Source organism: Phyllostomus hastatus, unplaced genomic scaffold (assembly GCF_019186645.2).
Source record: "Phyllostomus hastatus isolate PE091 unplaced genomic scaffold, TTU_PhHast_1.1 phas_scaffold_1066, whole genome shotgun sequence".
NCBI classification, from domain to species: Eukaryota; Metazoa; Chordata; class Mammalia; order Chiroptera; family Phyllostomidae; genus Phyllostomus; species Phyllostomus hastatus.
This window is the reverse complement of record NW_025334004.1, coordinates 6081491-6098909: the sequence shown is the minus strand read 5'-3', so window position 1 is coordinate 6098909 and position 17419 is coordinate 6081491. Positions and strand designations below refer to the sequence as shown.

The following is a 17419-nucleotide window of genomic DNA, read 5'->3' as shown; positions in this document are numbered from 1 at the left end:
AAAGACACAGAGAGAAAACCATGTGAATTATGCTTTCACAGGCCAATGAACATGCAGGGCTATCAGAAGAGGCAGGAAAAGATCCTTCCTTCAGAAGGAGCATGGCCCTGCCAACACCCTAACTTCAGACTTCCACCCACCAGGACTGGCTAACAATAGATTTCCATTGTTCTAAGCCCTCAGGCTGTGGTACATTATTATGGCATCCCTTAAAAATTAATGCAGATGCTTTTAATTTGTTGGTTTTTAACATCAGCTACTCTCCACTTCATTCCTCTGAGTTGCTTTGTCTGCTTTCTTGGGTGTGAAATGAAGATTCCGTAAGGCTGGGGTGTAGGCTCTGGGGTGCTCTGGTGGCTAGGGTGGGGTGACATGTTTCGAGTCCAGGAACTCTTCCTGCCTGTGAGGAATGTGACAGTGCCCCATGAGTCAAAGAGAAGCCTTAACACAGAAAAGTCAGGCTGCTTCTCCCCTTTGATCCCGCTTACGAATCTGACCAACACTTTCAGCAGCCAAACATCTATAAATGATGGTCAATTCTGTAAATGTGGAGTTTGTGACCGTAGGTGAGAGAGAGGCCCTTTATATCTGTGTCTAGATGAATCTACTGCGCAGAGGTTAGGAGCAGGGCTCTGGAGCCAAAGTGCTGGTGTTTGGATCCTTCTGGCTATGTGCTTTTAGGTAAGTTGCATCATAATCACTTGTCGGGCTTGTCGAAATTTATTGCTCTAGCTCCATCCATGGAGTTTCTGGTTCAGTAGGTCTGGGAGGGTGCCTGGCAATGCTCATTTCTAACAAGTGCCCTGGTGATGTTAATGCTGCTGGTCCAGAACTGCAGTCTGAGAACTGCTAACCCAGTTTCTCTAAGCCTCTGCTTTTTGTCTCTCACATGGGGTTCATGATGGTCCTCACTGCCAATCCTCCTGTGAGGATTAAGTGAGGCGATAAATGTGAGGTGCTTAGCACACATGGCTGTGCATAGCGCTCAGTAAATTCTAACGAGCATTCACTACTTTTTAACACAAATTGAAGCCCTTTTCTGTGCTTGGCTTGCTAAGTCATCCTAAGCTGTTTCAGAGTCAGGAAACACTCAAAGGTAATTCTGGACGGGACGTGGAGAAATGTCACCTCCTGTTGGAGTTTTCAGAGAAGTCAATTATCCTTCTGAAACTAAGGGACGCCAGTTGCTATGCTGAGGGTGCATCTTTTAAATGTGCTGGCAGTTGGGCCCTTGGATGGGGCCACTGGTATAGGTGGTATTAGAAGGAGAGGAGAGGGGTGGGGTTTCACCGAGAGGCTTATCAAACAGAGAGCCTGCTAGTCACGTTCAGTTTGCAGGTGTTACTCAACCCAGGTCTACAGCTGGCAGCTCCACTATCCCACCGCACAGGGCACTGCGTGTCCGTTCAGAAAACATTCCACGGTCTGCACCCTTCCCCACACTGCCAGCTAAAGACAGCGATTATCTGGATGTCCAAGTGTTAACTGCTGGGGCCTCTCAGAAACCACTGCATATGTCTGCCCTGTATCTCCTTCAGTCTGGGCTGAGCACAGAGAAACAGAGTGTTCTCGGACTGGCCTTCCTAACTCACTCTGACATCCTGGCACCGAGTTTTCTCATTAGCTTGGTTCTTGGGATTCCAGCTTTGGAAGCAAGACAGTTTATGTCAATAAAAAATGCTTTGTTTCTGGGATTCTGGCCTTACCAGAGGACTGGGGGCTCTGCTCGGGAGCTGCTGGCTTGTTGCTAAGGTACTTGGAGCTTATCCAAGTTCGCATTTCCCAGGAAGGTGGAGAATAGTTAATGATTACAAAGCTCTGGAAATGTATATGCTGGTTTCATTCCAACCCCACTTAAAGACACTTGTTCACCAAGAGGAGGAGATTTCTGGTTTTGTTTGACTTTTGTGATAGTTGAACTTTGAGGGTAAAATTGGAATCCTTTTTCCATGTGTGTATTGGTAAAAGCTTCCCCATTCAAAGTACTGAACTCTTCTTGAGCACCTACTATGTGCAAAGTAGCAATGTGAGGGACAGTGATAAAAGTTAAGATTCTTCCAGTTTAAATGGAGAGAGATATACCAGGTCAAGAGGTTATGATGTGAAGATGTACAGAAAGGCAGCTAACATTGGACAGAGAAGATGTGTAAGGACATTTTGTGTTCTGTTTTCATGTTCTAAAGTTTTTCTTTGCCCCAAATATAAATCTTTCCCCTTGCCTTGGCTGGGTACCTCGGTCAGTTAGAGTGTCATCCTAATACACCGAGGTTGCAGGTTCAATCCACGGTCAGGGCACATATAAGAAGTAACCAATGAGTGCAATAAGTAGAACAACAAATCTATGTCTCTCTCTCTCTCTAATCAATAATAATACTAAAAATCTTTCCCCATAACATACCTGCCTTCCTCTGCTATAGGGATAGGGCCTGGTAGTATCTCCTTGTACTCAAATTGTCTCTGAGTTACCTGCCCTTCCTGCACTGCCCTCCCTGCAATCCTAGTTCAGCTGCACATGCAGACTCACTGTGAAAGTTAATGAGGGATCTCATTTATTTTCTTGTCTGCTTCTTTGTGATCTTTTCCTATCCAGTATTTTCACCTGAACAGGTTTCAGTTGAATATTTATTCATTGTCTTCCCCGCTAGCATATATAATTCCAGTGGGTAAGAATCTTCTCAGACCAGTCTGTTTGGCAGCCAAATTGAAAAGACCGAAGCGAAAACATGGGGGCAGTTATATAGCCTATTATTCGCTAAATCCAAGGACGCCAGGCGTCAGGTGTACACTTTGAAGCTAAACATTTTGTTTACTGCAAATGAAAGCAGGGCCTCTTTTACAGTGTTACTCCGTGTGAAGCTCACTTATAACCCTCCTGTCTTATAGGATAGTAGTTGGCCTTTTTAAGAAACAGGCTTACTAAAGCTAAACATAGCTTTGGCATGAAATCCAACAATCATGCTCCTCGGTGTTTACTTAAATGAGTTGAAAACTTATGTTCATGCAAAAACTTGCATACAAATGTTTACAGTAGCTTTGTTAATTATTGACAAAAATTGGTATCAACCAAGACATCCTTCAATAGATAAACAAACTGCGGTGCCTCCATTCAATTAGAAATTGGTCAGGGTTAAAAAGAAATGCAGTATCAAGCCACAAAAAGATGTGAAGGAAACTCATCTGTATACTGGCAAGTGAAAGAGGCTGGTGTGAAAAGGTTACATTTGTATAATATCAACTAGCTGACATTCTGGAAAAGGCAATATTATAGAGATGGTTAAAAACAAAAACCAGTGGCGGCCAGGAGTTAGGGGAAGGGAGGGATGAAAAGGGAAAGCAAGGGGAATTTCTGGCACAGTGAAACTATTCCATGTCATACTGTCATAGTGGACACATTACATTATACATTTGCAAAACCCATAGTACCATACAACACAAAGGGTGAACCTATTGTAAACAATGGATTTTAACTAATAATCATGCACTGATATTGTGTGGTCAATGGTAAAAAAGGTACCACACCAATGCAAGATGGTAATAGTGGGGAAACTGTGTCTATGGCTGGGGAAGGGTGGGAGTGTATGGGAACTCTGCACTTTCTGTTCAGTTTTTCTCTTTATTTAAAAAATATTTTATTTATGTATTTATTTTTAGAGAGAGGGGAAGGGAAGGAGGAAGGAAGAGGGAAAGAGAGGGAGAGAAATATCACTGTGTGGTTGCCTCTCACGCAGCCCCTACTGGGACCTGGCCCACAATCCAGGCATGTGCCCTGACTGGGAATCGAACCGGTGACCATTTGGTTTGCAGTCCAGCACTCAATCCACTGAGCCACACCAGCCAAGGCTCTGTTGAGTTTTTCTACAAACTTAAAACTGCTCTAAGAAATAAAGTTTATTGACTGAAAAACTGGCTTAATCAAATTAATCAAATAATTTATTCCTTACTCATTTTTTAAAACAAGCATTTACTGAGCTCTTAGTATGTGTCAGTCATGTTCGTCATCACACTGGCCACACGTGTGAGGACAGCTAGTGGCACTTGGTAGAGAGGGAGCTCCAGTGATGCTGTTTAAAGAAAGTCCGTTTTCTAGGGTTGAAATGGGTAATGACAATTGCCAATGGAGCACCGAAGGGTGTTATGGAAAAGGTCTCCACTACTGAGGATGAAATCAAAGGCCAAGAGTCCTTTCTATAGTCCACACCCCAAAGGACAACAATATCCAGACCTCAGGAACTTTAGCATGTAAAAGTGTAAATGAAGAAACCCTCTACTAGTATTAGGTATTATGATTATTACCACAGTAATAATTATATTCAGAAAGACATTATGGAGCAGAACTCAGGCTTAAGAAACAATACATTCAGTTTTGGCTGGTGTAGCTCAGTGGACTGAGTGTGGACTGTGAACCAAAGAGTTGCCAGTTCGATTCCTAGTCAGGGCACATGCCTGGGTTGCAGGCCAGGCCCCGAGTGGGGGCCATGTGAGAGGCAACTACACATTGATGTTTCTCTCCCTCCCTTCCCCTCTCTAAAAATATTAAAAAAGAAGCAATGTATTCATTCATTATTCTAAATGAAAGTAAAGCAGCTTGAGCACCTTCTCCCCACTCCTCAGGTAGAGGAGAAAGTCAATATCAGTCATTAGTGGGGGCTACTGCCGTCCCTTCTACTGGAAGGTGCAAGGCTCCTGGTTCTGGGAAAAGGAGGGAGAGCCAAAGGTCACTGGCCTGTGACTCCTGGTAGCTCCATTGCTGGATCACTCTTTTGCTTCCCTGGGCTGGTGTCTGGTTCAGTGACCTTCTGCCATCTGCCCAAGACGACTTCTTAGAAGGGACTTCCAACTGTCCCGGCCTTGCTCTCCCTTGGAAACCTTGAGCCTTCTGACCACAGCCTTGGCCGGAACTCAAGGCCAGCCTCCAGAGGCATCTGGCAATCACTTCCCATCCGAGGTCAAGCCTCTCAGGGACACTACAAGGGGCAGGGTACACGTCCCTGCCTCTCAGATACCCCCACCTCCACGCCCATTATTCTCTCCCTCCAGGAACCCTACTTGCTTTCCCTTTAAGTGTTTGCCACAAACATTTGAGTGCTTGCTCCCTGACATATGATGTCAGTTAGGCTCAAATGAATTCTTATTAAAATTTAAAAAATAAAAATACAGGAAGAGTCTGCCAACATCTTGTTTCAGCTTCATCTCTATTTTATCAGAGCTGGGCTTTAGAAGACAAAGGCCCCTAAATGTCCCCTTGGTGTAAGAGAATGTCCCATCTCCTGGAGAAAAGGGATATGGGTCGGTGGCTGGGTGCAGGGGAGCAATAGGGAGCAACTGCTTTTCTTCCTTGAAGAGCCTCCATCACACATTTCCCAGTGGGGCCACCCTGCCACACCAGAATTGCTGGTGGTGAGGAATTTAGCTATCTATTTAAAAACAAAACCACTTTCCATGAGCCAAATACCAATTTGTGTCAGACTTCAGGCTCTGGGCCCCGCGCCTCCAGGAGGTGCTGCACCACATCACGCACCCTTCAACGGCGGAGGCTCATGGAGCTGGAGATCAGGAAAGTAACCTTTGCAGAGCTTTCACTTAGTCCATCACAGAGGCCTTCTTTTCTAGTATTTGAGCATACTATTCTTTCTTTGGACAAACACCAGGTGAATTGGTTGGTTTATATTTAGGTATAAAAATACTTAGCTTTGAACACAGCAATCACCTTGACTGTCATCTGATGCACTCGCTGAGAGGTCTGAGGGACAGCTGGTCTCCACCTCATATTCCCTCAGGGGGTGGGGGGTGTGCTCGTGGAGCACAATGACAGGGGGGTCAAAGGCACTGCTTTCATTCTCTCCTCCTCCCTCTCCTTCCCCCTCTGTCTCCATTGCTGCTCTCCCTGGCGTGTGTATTTGGCTTGGGGTATGAAGGGACTCCAATGTGCTATGAAAATACCTGCTGGCTCCATGCCAGGCCCTGGTGTGTCCGACAAAGCTGGCTGTCAATCTGCTTCCCGGTCTCTCTGACCTTCCTGCTGGCACTTTGTAGACTGCCATCTGGGATTGTCCCTTGGTGGCTCTTGCTGTTTTTGGTTCCTAAATTTGACTATATACCTTTCACTCAATCTGGATTGGGTTTGGTGATCAGTTATGCCGTTGGGTCACCTGACTTTGGCCCAGGCCCTGTTGGGGGCTGGGCCATTTCTGGCCCGGTGATGATAATTGGAAGGGCCCAGCGCTGCAGTGATGGAACAGATCTGTCCGTCCGTCTCCTGGACCCATTCTTACCAGCCTGTTTAGAGGGCGAAACTCTTCCATGTATTTCCTGCATGTTCCTGCCTCGAGATGAGCCCTTCTCTGCTGATCTCCCTGGAGTCATAAGTAATTAACCAAATGGTCTGATGTTCATCACTTCTTCTTAGCTGGGCCCAGTGGGGTAGAAAGACTTTGCATCAAGACTGATGGAGTTAGATTACGGCTCTGTGTCTGTGTGACTCAGCATCTCTTAAGAGCCACTGTGAAATGGAATTGCTTACCTACGTTGTAGCTGTGGCATTGCATTACCTTCCTTGGAGGTTCTTGTAAGAAATAGTTACCCAAAAGTGCGATGCACACATAGGCGATCAATAGCTGTAAAACCTTTTCCGTAAAGGGCTGGGCTGGTGCCTTGTCCGGCAACTTATGTACTTAGAACGGTGGAAGCCACTTCCCCTCCCCCATTGCGGGGCTAGTCTTGTTTGGCTTTAGGCTGAGGTGAGGTGCACGCCTGGGCCGAGGGTCCCACTCTGACATGCACACTGCAGTTTTCTCACTTACAGAGTGAGGGTAATAATATCTGCCCCTTCCGATTATTGGGAGAATGAGAAACAAAGGATGTAAGCTGGTCAGTGCGGTGCCTGGCTCAACTCTCATGACCTGGCACTGAGTCCATACCTCGCTCCTCTCGGATCACAAGTTCTTTGTGGTGGACACACACCACAGTTACACCTGGCCCAGTGCTGGTGTGAGGAGGGCCTCAGCAGCTAGTGATGGAAGAAACACATACTCCTTTTTTTCCCCTGGTTCTCAGGAGGCCTGGTTTGAAGGCTGTAACATTAAGGTTCCATAGCAATTTAAAAGATAAACAACTCCAGAATAGGTTCCTATGGCATTAAATGGGGCACATTTCAAGTGGGTCATGATGGAAAAAACAAAAATCTCTACCATGTTACACAAAGGCAGGCTCAGTACTTGGTTCACATAAGAAATAGCTCAGGGAAATTGTACCAGGGATTTCAAACTGAAGGCTAATATATTTTTAGTAAAAATATTACACATGCTTTGCTAAACTTTTTTTAAAACAATACAAAGTATTTTAAATAAAAGCACCGTGGTCATGGCATCCCTGTAAATGTCATTCTGGGACTCAGTTTCTCTTTGCAATGATTGAGGGCTGAATTAGCTCCATGGGGCCTCTTAGGCTTTGATAAGGCATTTGGATTTTCCCTTACCTACCGGGAGAAGTCGCTGCTGTTTTAAGTCGCAGTAGGCCATGATCTGATTTACTTTTTTCAAAGCCCAGATGTTTTCTCACTTCCCTGTGCAGCCCCCTGGCCGTTCTCCACCCTGCCCTTTGTGCTTTATCTCCGGTCAGTGTCTCTTTCTACAGTAGCCCCTCCGCTCCAGCCCACAGCACTTGCTCCCTCCTCTGAGCTCACAGCATTTGCTGGGATCTTAATCACGCTCTGCCCCATGACATGGCATGCTATTATTATCTTCTGCATATGTTAGTTAATTAATTAATTCAACAAGCATGCACTGAACAGCTGCTACTGTCAGGCACTGTGCATGGTGCTAGAACACAGAGGTAATTAGGACAGCCTCTCTGTTTCCAAGCAGTCGGAGGCTGGGGTGGGGTGGGGACAGTTATATAAATAAATCTCTGGAGGCCCATGGTAAGCCCAGCGACAAGCATGGCCAGGTGTTTTATGGGATCTGAGATAGGGGTTTCTAACCAATGAGGGAGGGGAGTCTGGGTAGGATGGGGAGGGTTAGAATAGACTTCCTGCATGAAAGGAGGTTGGGACTGCTTCTTCAAGTCCAAGTGGCAGTGAGGGTGAAGGGATGGGGAGCGGAGCAGTCAGGGTCAACAAAGGCAGGGAGCAGAAACAGATTGGTGAGTCACTGCAAGCAGTTCACACTTGAGGAAGCATTTAGTGGAAGACCGAGAAGAGTGGGAGATGAAGCTAGAAAAACAGATAGAGCAAAACACAACACAACACCCAGGATGCCTGTCTTCAGCTGCCAGGAATTCTTGGAGCTGAAAAGCCCCAGAACTCTAGGAGGCTAGAGGTAGTCTTTATTCTTTTCTTCACTGAACTACCATGCTGGGGATACCACAGTGAGTGAAACTCACAAGGCCTTTGTCCTCAAGGAGCCCGTGGAGAACTAGCTGGTGGCCACTCCAGTAATACAGTGGGGTAAGTACTAGGTGCTGTGGGAGCCCTTAGGAAAGAGCACTTAACCAGCCTCAGGGCCCAAAGGAAGGCTTCCTGGAGGTGGTGTCCTCTGGTCAGCTTTCTTGACTGTCCATTGGGCTTCAGGGAATCGAAGGGGTAGCAAGTAAGATAGGTGTTTGCAGAGAGAGATCATGGTGGCTCACCTACTTTCTGAACCCCCCAGCCTTCACGGCCCAAAAATCCAAGCTATAGGCCCAGGCTGGTCAAGGGCATGGCAAGTAGGCTGAAGAAAGTCCTGCAGAGAAATGGAGGTTGTTCTGTGGCCTTTCCAGCCACCTCCTGGAACATGAGCCTATTTTGCAACCCAGTAAGCTAGGCCAAATATGTGGGGTTTGGCCCTAGCTCAGCCAACCCTGCTCCCTAAGCAAATATCAAGGGATTTTCTCCCCCTTTTCTTTCTAAACTAAATCCTCTCTGGGTGCATAATTTATAGAATTCCAGTGAACTGTAGTTTCTTCCCAAGAAAGACAGACGTCTCCTCAGATTTTCCACACACCCACCGCATCCCGCTGGCCCAATGCCAGGACATCCCAGCAAGGCTGGGGCAGGGCCACTGTGGCTCTGGAGGAAGGCAGGCACGTACCATCACCCCAGGGGCAGCATGGGCAGCAAGTTCAGGGGTAGCTGCAGCAATCACACAGGTGGGTGTTCCGTACAGGAGTGGAGGGTGGGAAATAGGTGTGTGGTGGGAGGGTGGGCAGGAAATCGTGCAGACAACAACGCTGTTAGGAACTATGCTGGGACCAGAAGAGCCCGGAATAGCTTATCAGTGTTTACAAAACACTTCCTCACCTAGGTTGAGTCTCTTAACAGCTATGTGATGAGGCTAGGACACATATAATTACAATTCCCATGTAATTGATGCATTGCTGAAGAGAATGGAACCGGCAACCTGAAATTAGCCTGACCCAAGTTAGAATTCCACTTTTGCCATTGCGTGACCTTGGGTAAGTGGCAAAATGTCTTGCAGACTTATCTGTGTATAAGGGGTAATGGCAGGACTTTCCCTAAGGGGTCTTGAGGGTTAAATGAGATCCTGTATTCGAGGAGCCCACCCCATGCTTGGTCCTAGCAGATTCTATTAGGATGGCTGGAGAGGTTTTCTGACTCCTGTGGGTGCTGCTGGGATTGCTGGTCAGGTGTTTGTTACTCCCAGCATGGCCTTGCCCCAGGTACCCGTGTGCCCACCAGGCTGGTCCATCCCCCAGCAGAGGCCAAGAGCTTTGTGAGGTTGGCTGTATGTGTTCCTGGCTCAGAGCTTTGGGCTGATAGCTTAGTCTGAAAGTCCAGAAGGCCAGTCCAAATGCCTGACATGCTCTGGGGCAGCAAACAGCTCTAGAAACCGCATAGCTGGTGAAACTTAAGCTTCAGAACATCAACCTCAGTTTATGATCTGCCTGTTTCCTCTTATAGTCAAGGGCCAGCATCCAAACCCTCCTTCATTTATCATTGTCATTGCCGCTCAGAAAGGTCAGCATGCATTAATCTCTGTTGCCTCCAGCGACTTGGCTCTCAGCAGTGATTCAGACTTCGTGGCTGAGCCTCACGGGCAGTAGCTCTCTCCAGGCCTGCACAGGGAGTTGTCAGGCCATGCCGCCTCTCAGGGGCCAGGGCCTATGTCATCACTGCATATGTAAAAACAGCATTTCCTCATCTGGGGCAGACCCACATTCTTCCCCAAGGAAAATTCTACAACTTCTACAACTATTCCCTCTGCCTGGCATCCTCTTCCTCATCATTAGCTGCTTCTCCTCATTCAGTTCGCAGCCTGAGTGTGGCTTCCTTAGGGGCCTCGTCTGGCCATCCTGTTGAAAGTGGCTCCACCCACCCCATCCAAGGCACTTGTCTAGCTCATCATCATTCTTTACCTTTTCCTTGGTACTCCTCACTGTCTGAAGTTAGTTCTCTGTTTATTGTCTTTGTGAATGGAATATAAGCACCGGGAGAGCAGGACCTGTCTCGGTCATCATGGCATCCCCAGTGCCTGGCATACAGCAGGGGCTTAGTAATTACTTGTTTAATGGGTAAATGAAGCAAACTGAAGATCACGGGGTCCACTGTTCTCATTTTGCCAAAGAGAAAATTGAGGCCCGGAAGGGTTAAGATGCCCGATGTCAATTCGCTCGTGTCAGACATCCTGCTGCCATGAGCTCTTTCCCTAGTAGCCTTTTCCTCAATTCTCAGGGGTCTCTGGGACCAGCATATGGTAATGGTCTGTCCTTCTGTTTAGGAGGAAGGACTATTTACTGTTCTGAAGTGTTACAGCACCAAAAATATCCAATGTGCACCCTAATAAGCTAAAGGACAGTTTGTTTACTTGGGCTGAAAATGGGAAACATGCAGGTGCACATATAAACACCCTGAAAAAATTAAAATGGGCTGACATGTGGGTAAGGAATGATTATAAAAAATGATGTCATCTGGTTGGTCTCAGCTAGCCAGGGAAACACAACTGGGGTCAGAGCTCTTCATGTAAGAGGAGACATTTCCCCCTTCAGATTCTGTAGGAAGGATACGTGGCTGACGAAGAGTCACCATGGGGTAGTGGGCTGGACATCCTCACAGAGCAAAGTGAGGACTAACTCTGAGGAGACATGTAAAGGGTCCAGTACAGTCAGGGGTAGTTCTGTGATCATCCCTAAAGATGGATTATTCTAGCTGAGGACTCGCTTGCTTCCATGTTTCACTGACTCCCACTGGTTTCTCATATTTATCCCAGTGGAGATGACAGGAGATGACTCATACCAAGGAGCAAAATGAGCCAGTGTGCTTGCCCTGGTAAAAGCTTAGGTAGAGCGGTAAGAACCTAATCATAATTATATAACAGCCACTATTTATTTTATGTTATACCCTCTACATCCCAGACAATGTATTAAGGGCTTAGGTATATTACCTTGTTCAGTTGCATAAGGGTTGGAACTTATTTTGTCCTGCTTAACACATAGGGAAACAACCACCCAATCCTATGAGGAAGGAACTATTTTTATTTCTATTTGATGAATGAAAAAAAGTGAAACTTGGAGAGGTCAAGTGGCTTGCCCAAGGTTACTTAGCTGGTCAAGGACAGCCAGAATTCCAGCTGTGGCACAAGGTCTGAGTGCAGAAGTGACACAAAGTGCACAAAACAATCCAGTGATGTAGGAGGCTGGAAGAGACGGCCACAGTAAATTGGCGGTGGCAGGGTTTCGGTGACTGGCAGTTGCCCACTTTGTCTCTGGTCCTATGCTTTTCATAACTGACTCTCAAATACATCTACCAGGAATTCACAGGGTGCCTAGTTATAAATTAAAGGAAGTGGGTGTTAAGAGGACACACCTGGAGCAGCACAAATCGCTGTCATAATCTTGATCATCCAGTGAAGTGGAGTTCCAACCACCAGACATTCTGTCCTCCCAGACCGCTGCCTTGCACCTGAAAGACAGGATTGCATCTTATTTGTCCTGGATGGAATGAAAACGTGTATGTGAAAGCATCTGGCTCAGTTCTCCTTGTCCAGCACCTGGCACAAAGCAGGCACTTGATTGCAAGATACTCCCTTCTTACCTTTATTTCCCTAATGCCTGTCACAGTAGTTGGCACATAGGAGGTACTTAACACATATTAGTTGTTTGTCATTTTTTTTTACCAGTAAGCACATATTACTTAATAAAAACTAATATTTATTGAGGCTTCATGCTAAACATTTCCAGGCACTATCACTTCTGGTCCTTACACTCATCTAGTGAAGTAAGTAAAGTTAACACTGACATTTAACAGTGGGATTTCCTTCAACAGAAGAGAAAACAGCCTTCTATATGTTACATACTTTGCCCAACTACACTGAGCTATTGAGCATGTAAGTGGCAGACCCAGAGGTTTGAATGAATGAGTTCTCAGAAGTGATCGAGGAAGATGAATGTCTGTCACTCTCTAAGTGATTTGTGGGACATGGCTGGAAACTTGGCATTTCTTAAAAATCTTAATTTCTTTTAAAGAAATCCACACTATCTTTGCTTTCTAATATGCCCATGGTTAATTCAACCTAAATTAGTGTTTTAAACCATTGACCAGTTTAATAACTTACCTTACCATCTCCCCTAATCTTCATATTAACTGATGCTTCAGAAAGATGCATCCTATTTGCTTTGTGACTTCCCATTCTTCTGGCGGACTACATGGGTACACAGACTCCAGGAAAGCTGGAGGAATTCTCATAAGCTTCCTGGGAAGGATGAGTTGTGAAATAGAATTTAAGTTACTGGCAGAGGAAAATATGGAACCTAGATTTTACAGCTCTTCCTCCATTCATCCCCTGCCCTTTACCCCTAAATCTGTTCTCACTTCATCCCCTAGAAGAGCAGAGCAGGGGCCCATTGAAGAGTTCAGAATGTATAGGAAGTTTATTCCTATACATTCTGGCAAATAAATGAATTGGAATCAGTGATGGGCATCAGAATCCCCTTGGAAAGGCCAATGGTTTGACAAGTAGTCTTACCACCTTCTTTCTAGACCTTCTTAGGCTGTTATTGATGGTGCTGTGATTCCTAAATGGCAGCCTCTTCTGCCACTAGTCCTGGGCACTCATAGTCAATTGGGAAGATAACTTGGAGGACCCTCGAGGTCTTCTAGTCCATGCTTCCCATTTTACAGAGAAGGAAATTCAGGCACAGAGAAGAAAAATGAATGACACAGGGTTACATGATTTGGTGGAATTGTTCATTGCTTAACCAACATCAATTTCCTACTCCTTGTTCCTTCCTAGCAGGACCTCAATTTTATTGGATATTGAGCAGTGATGGTTTCAGGGAAGATATAACCTACCATTTTCTGTCCCCAGAGAATTAATCTTGATTAGTTTAAGCCAAATCATAATAATTCTATCTTCTTTGTCAGTGACTGGTTTGGGGATAAGTATGTGACAATGTGATACAACTCGAACCGAAGAAACATGAAGGGAAGCCTGTTCACAGAAGCTTTTGGAAAAGTTTTCTTCCATCTCTGAGTAATGATAGCAAAGGATGACTTTGGAGTTTATTGGAGTTGTTACAACCAAGAAGGGTTATGTGGAGGACCAATGACACACTGTGGATGACAATGATGTGAACAATGAGCCTGAGCTCGTGGTGGTGCCTTTGAGGCACTGGATCAACCACCCCTGACACTGTTCCACCTCTGGACTTCTTGGCAATTGAGATAACATAGTGTCCTTATTGTTTACTTGGATTTTCTGTTATCTGTCACCCAAAGCATCCTTACTGATACACATGACCAGGTAGGATCAGATTTCCAGTTCAGTGTTTGGGATCACTCCATATAGTGAGGGTATAAAAAAATGTTTGGGATTGTTTACTGAATAGCAGCTAGCTTATGCTCCTGCATAAAACTGGGGCTTTATTTGAACTTGAACCTTGGGATCAGTAAGATCAGGGTTGGCTTCATGAGACAGGAAATGCAAAATAAGAATTTTCACCTCTAGGGTTTTATTCTTTCACATAATACTGGTTGTGGCAGTTCCAGGGAGTCATCAGGGACCCAGACTCCTGAGACCACATCTCTGATTCATTGTTTCTAGGGTGTGGCTTTCACCTTCATGACCAAGACTGATGCGAGAGATCCATCATCAAACCCATGTCCTGACAGCCAAATACAAAAGTAGGATGAAATAGGATTTTATTGTTTGTACTGCCCCTTCTCATCTCTTCTCTCTTTTCTCAAATACCAACATAGGCACTAAAGTAGGTTGTAGAGCCCACTATATTTCAAATTTACTATTCTGATGTATTAGTGCTTGATAAATATTTGTTTCTGATGATAAGAACATATGACATCTTTTGCATTCCAGCTTCAAGTTTGGTATAAGAAAAATGACAATTGTCATAAGCTGAAGAACACAACCCCCTTGAAAAGAGGCATTGTTATTCAGATCCAGCAAATTGTTGCCAGGTAGGAATACAAGTTCCATGTCACTAACTCCTGCATTATTTAATAGAAGCTAAAAAAATTTGTATTTTACTATTAAATGCTGTTTTTAAATATTAGATCAATATTGTGTGTATGTTGGGTTGGGAGCACCTTGAGGTCAAATTTTGTTTCTGATTAATTTGGCAGAATCTGGAATATAATGGGGACATAATAGCTGTTGAATGAGGGGGTTGGACAGGGCAGGGGAGAGCAATGGCAGGGAGGGAGTGGGGACAACTGTAATTGAACAATAATAAAACAAAGATTTTCCAATTGCTTCCTCCCAGGAGACTGAATGAAACATCTAGAACAACTGGTAAAAGACAAACTCATGTATGTCTTCATCGTGTATATGTTCATTGTTCCAGTGTTTTATTTCTCTCTCCCAAAGTGGAGTTTAAGCAACTCAAAGGCAGAGATTGTGTTATTCATCCTATCAGCCCCTTCCTTTTAAAGGGGAGTTTTCCAAAGTTCCACATGATGCTCCCACTTATATCTCAGTGGGTAGAATGTCGTTATTTTTGTGGGAACCTGGAAGTTCAGTCTTTTAGTTTGATGGTATTACTTGGCTAAAAACTGAAGTTCTTTTACTAATGAAAAAGGGGAGAAAGATATTGGGAAGCAACTAGCAGTTTCTTCCACATGACCCCGAAGAGAAAGTTAAGGGCACTACAGTTGGCTGTCACTGAATTCTGTGCTGAGGTAAATAATATGGATTATGGGATGTCAGAGCTAGAAGTGATCATAAAGGCTTCTGGTCCAGTTCACTCACTTTGCATGTAGGGCATTTGAGGCCCAGAGTAACAAAGAGATTTGCCTAGGGTCATATGATTTAAAAAAAAAAGAAGTCCTTCTAATTCTGTCTTGAATCCATTGTCTCTACCAACTCTTATTCATGTTCATGTCTCAGCCCTCAGCCCTCACTGACTCCTCCCTGCCATTGTGATGCACCCAGGTGTTCTCGCCTCACCACCAGCCTCTGAAACTGGCACCATCTCACCCTCTTTCCTAATAGTCTCCACTAATGTCTTTCTTAGTCCCTCCAGCCCAAGGATCGCTCATAATTTTCATCTGAGGGAGCAGCTATTAGTGGTTGATAGAGGCTTCTGGAGATGGTCTCCCATGGATAATTTTGAGGGCTCATTGGGAAAGATTACCAGGATCGATGAATGACATCATTGTGGCTGTTGCTCAAGAAATGGAGACTCTTGGGGCAAAAATTTGTTGTCTGAACCCTGGTTTCTTTCCTTTTAGGGGTGAAGAAAAAACCTGCTTGGACTTTTTCATAGTACACGTGGCACTCACATGTGACAGCCCTGTTCCTACAGGCTGAGTGAACCTCCTACCATGCTGCAGTCACCTGCAAGTGGAGTGAGCAGTGGTGTGACTGCTCACATATCAGAAGCTCAAGGCCACCTGTCACCTTGTGCCCAGGATGCAACAGGCCACTGGGGCAGGCCCATCTGATACCGTCTTGCATAAGAAAGATAACTCTTATCATCACTCCACAAACTGAACTCGTAAATATAGACAGGATTAGGTTGTGATCAGTGCCCTGGAGTTGCCAAGACAGTGAATTCCAGTGACAGCTCTGTCACAGGCCAGATACTAAATATATCTTCCTCATAGTGACAAGGACAGGGTTGGGAGTACACGTGATTCTTCCCAGTCACAAGGGGAAAAGCCCCAACCACTGTGCTCTTAGAGTCTATTCCTGAACCAGGCTAAGGCCCAGACTGAAAATAGATTCCCTGTGTCCCGGCCACCTACCCTACTTGTGGCCTCCAGATAGGATACCATGTATCACGTACTAAAAAGCAGGTAGGAAGCTGTGGAGGAGGTGGCAGGACTCCTGGGCTTGTCGTGAGAGAATTCCTTGTGTCAGGGTGGGTGTACCTTCTACCTGCCTCCTGGACTATGGGAAAAGGAGGGAGCTCTGGGCTGGAGGGACTGAAGGGGAGGCGGGGCTGAGGGTGCTCCCTTGGCATGTGCCAGTCTGCAGAAGGTGCCAATCTAATTCACTCCTAAGCAAGTCAATGGCTGGTGACTTGTATGTGGTCAGATGTGCTCATCCCTTCCCTAATACTTCATTTCTTCAAATAGCATGTGTCCATTAGCCAGCTCAGTTAAAATTTTAATTTCACAGGTATTACATGAATAATTTTTGCAGTAAAAACCTTCTAACAATACAGAAGCATGTTGAGAAAAAAGAAAAATTCCATTTTTCTTTTATCTCTCTCCAATTGTACCTCTGTATCCAGAAGCAGCTGCGATCCACAGTTTGATACGTATCTTCCACACTTTTTCTATGCACACAGCATACAACACAGCACAATACCTGCAACACACACAATCTAGCACAGTATAGTGCAGAAGGTTAGTACATTGAGCAGGTCCTCAAACATCATTTCATTACAACATTGATGAGAAAAAAATGGTGGCAAGGCCATGGTCTGGGTGGCATTTGCACTTTCTCCCATGTCTGTGTGGGTTTTCTTTGGGACTCCTGTCTCCTCCCACATCCCAGGGATGTGCAAGTGAGATGAATTGGCATGTGTCCATTGCCCCAGTCTGTGTGGGTGTGGTATGTGTGTGAGTGGCCCTGTGAAGGAAGGGCATTGTGTTCGGGGTGGGTCCCACCTTGCTCTTTGGGCTGCTCACACAGGCTCCGGCCACTGGGACCCTGAACTGGAATAAACAGATTGGAAAATAATGATCTTGTTTGTAATAATGTCTCTTAAATGTATGCATAGCTTACATTTATTTCAATATTTTAGTATTAGAATGTATTGTGTCTTTATTTAGAAGTTTGGTGATGTGTTTTGTGACCAGACATATGCTATAGAAAATTAGCTCTTGTTTATATTAATTAGCCTATGATAAAATTGGTTTTATTATGTCATTTCTCTAAAGTCACAGTTCCAAGAAACTACTGACAACATTGTGAAGACTTACATAGTATAAGAGTATAGTATAGTAGAGTAGAGTGTAATATAG

General features: G+C 45.1%; 1 long non-coding RNA gene across 4 annotated transcripts; it reads left to right on the top strand.

The window, feature by feature from the left end:
* The first annotated feature begins 540 nt into the window (after positions 1-540).
* Positions 541-17118, top strand: LOC123828893. 4 transcript variants are annotated; one of them, XR_006787526.1, is made up of 5 exons: positions 541-681; positions 14034-14113; positions 14304-14404; positions 14710-14755; positions 15677-17118. It is a non-coding gene; the product is annotated as an uncharacterized LOC123828893 (long non-coding RNA). The 4 variants fall into 4 exon arrangements; XR_006787523.1 differs by lacking the exon at positions 541-681 and adding an exon at positions 13383-13733; XR_006787525.1 differs by lacking the exon at positions 14034-14113.
* Positions 17119-17419: the final 301 nt, after the last annotated feature.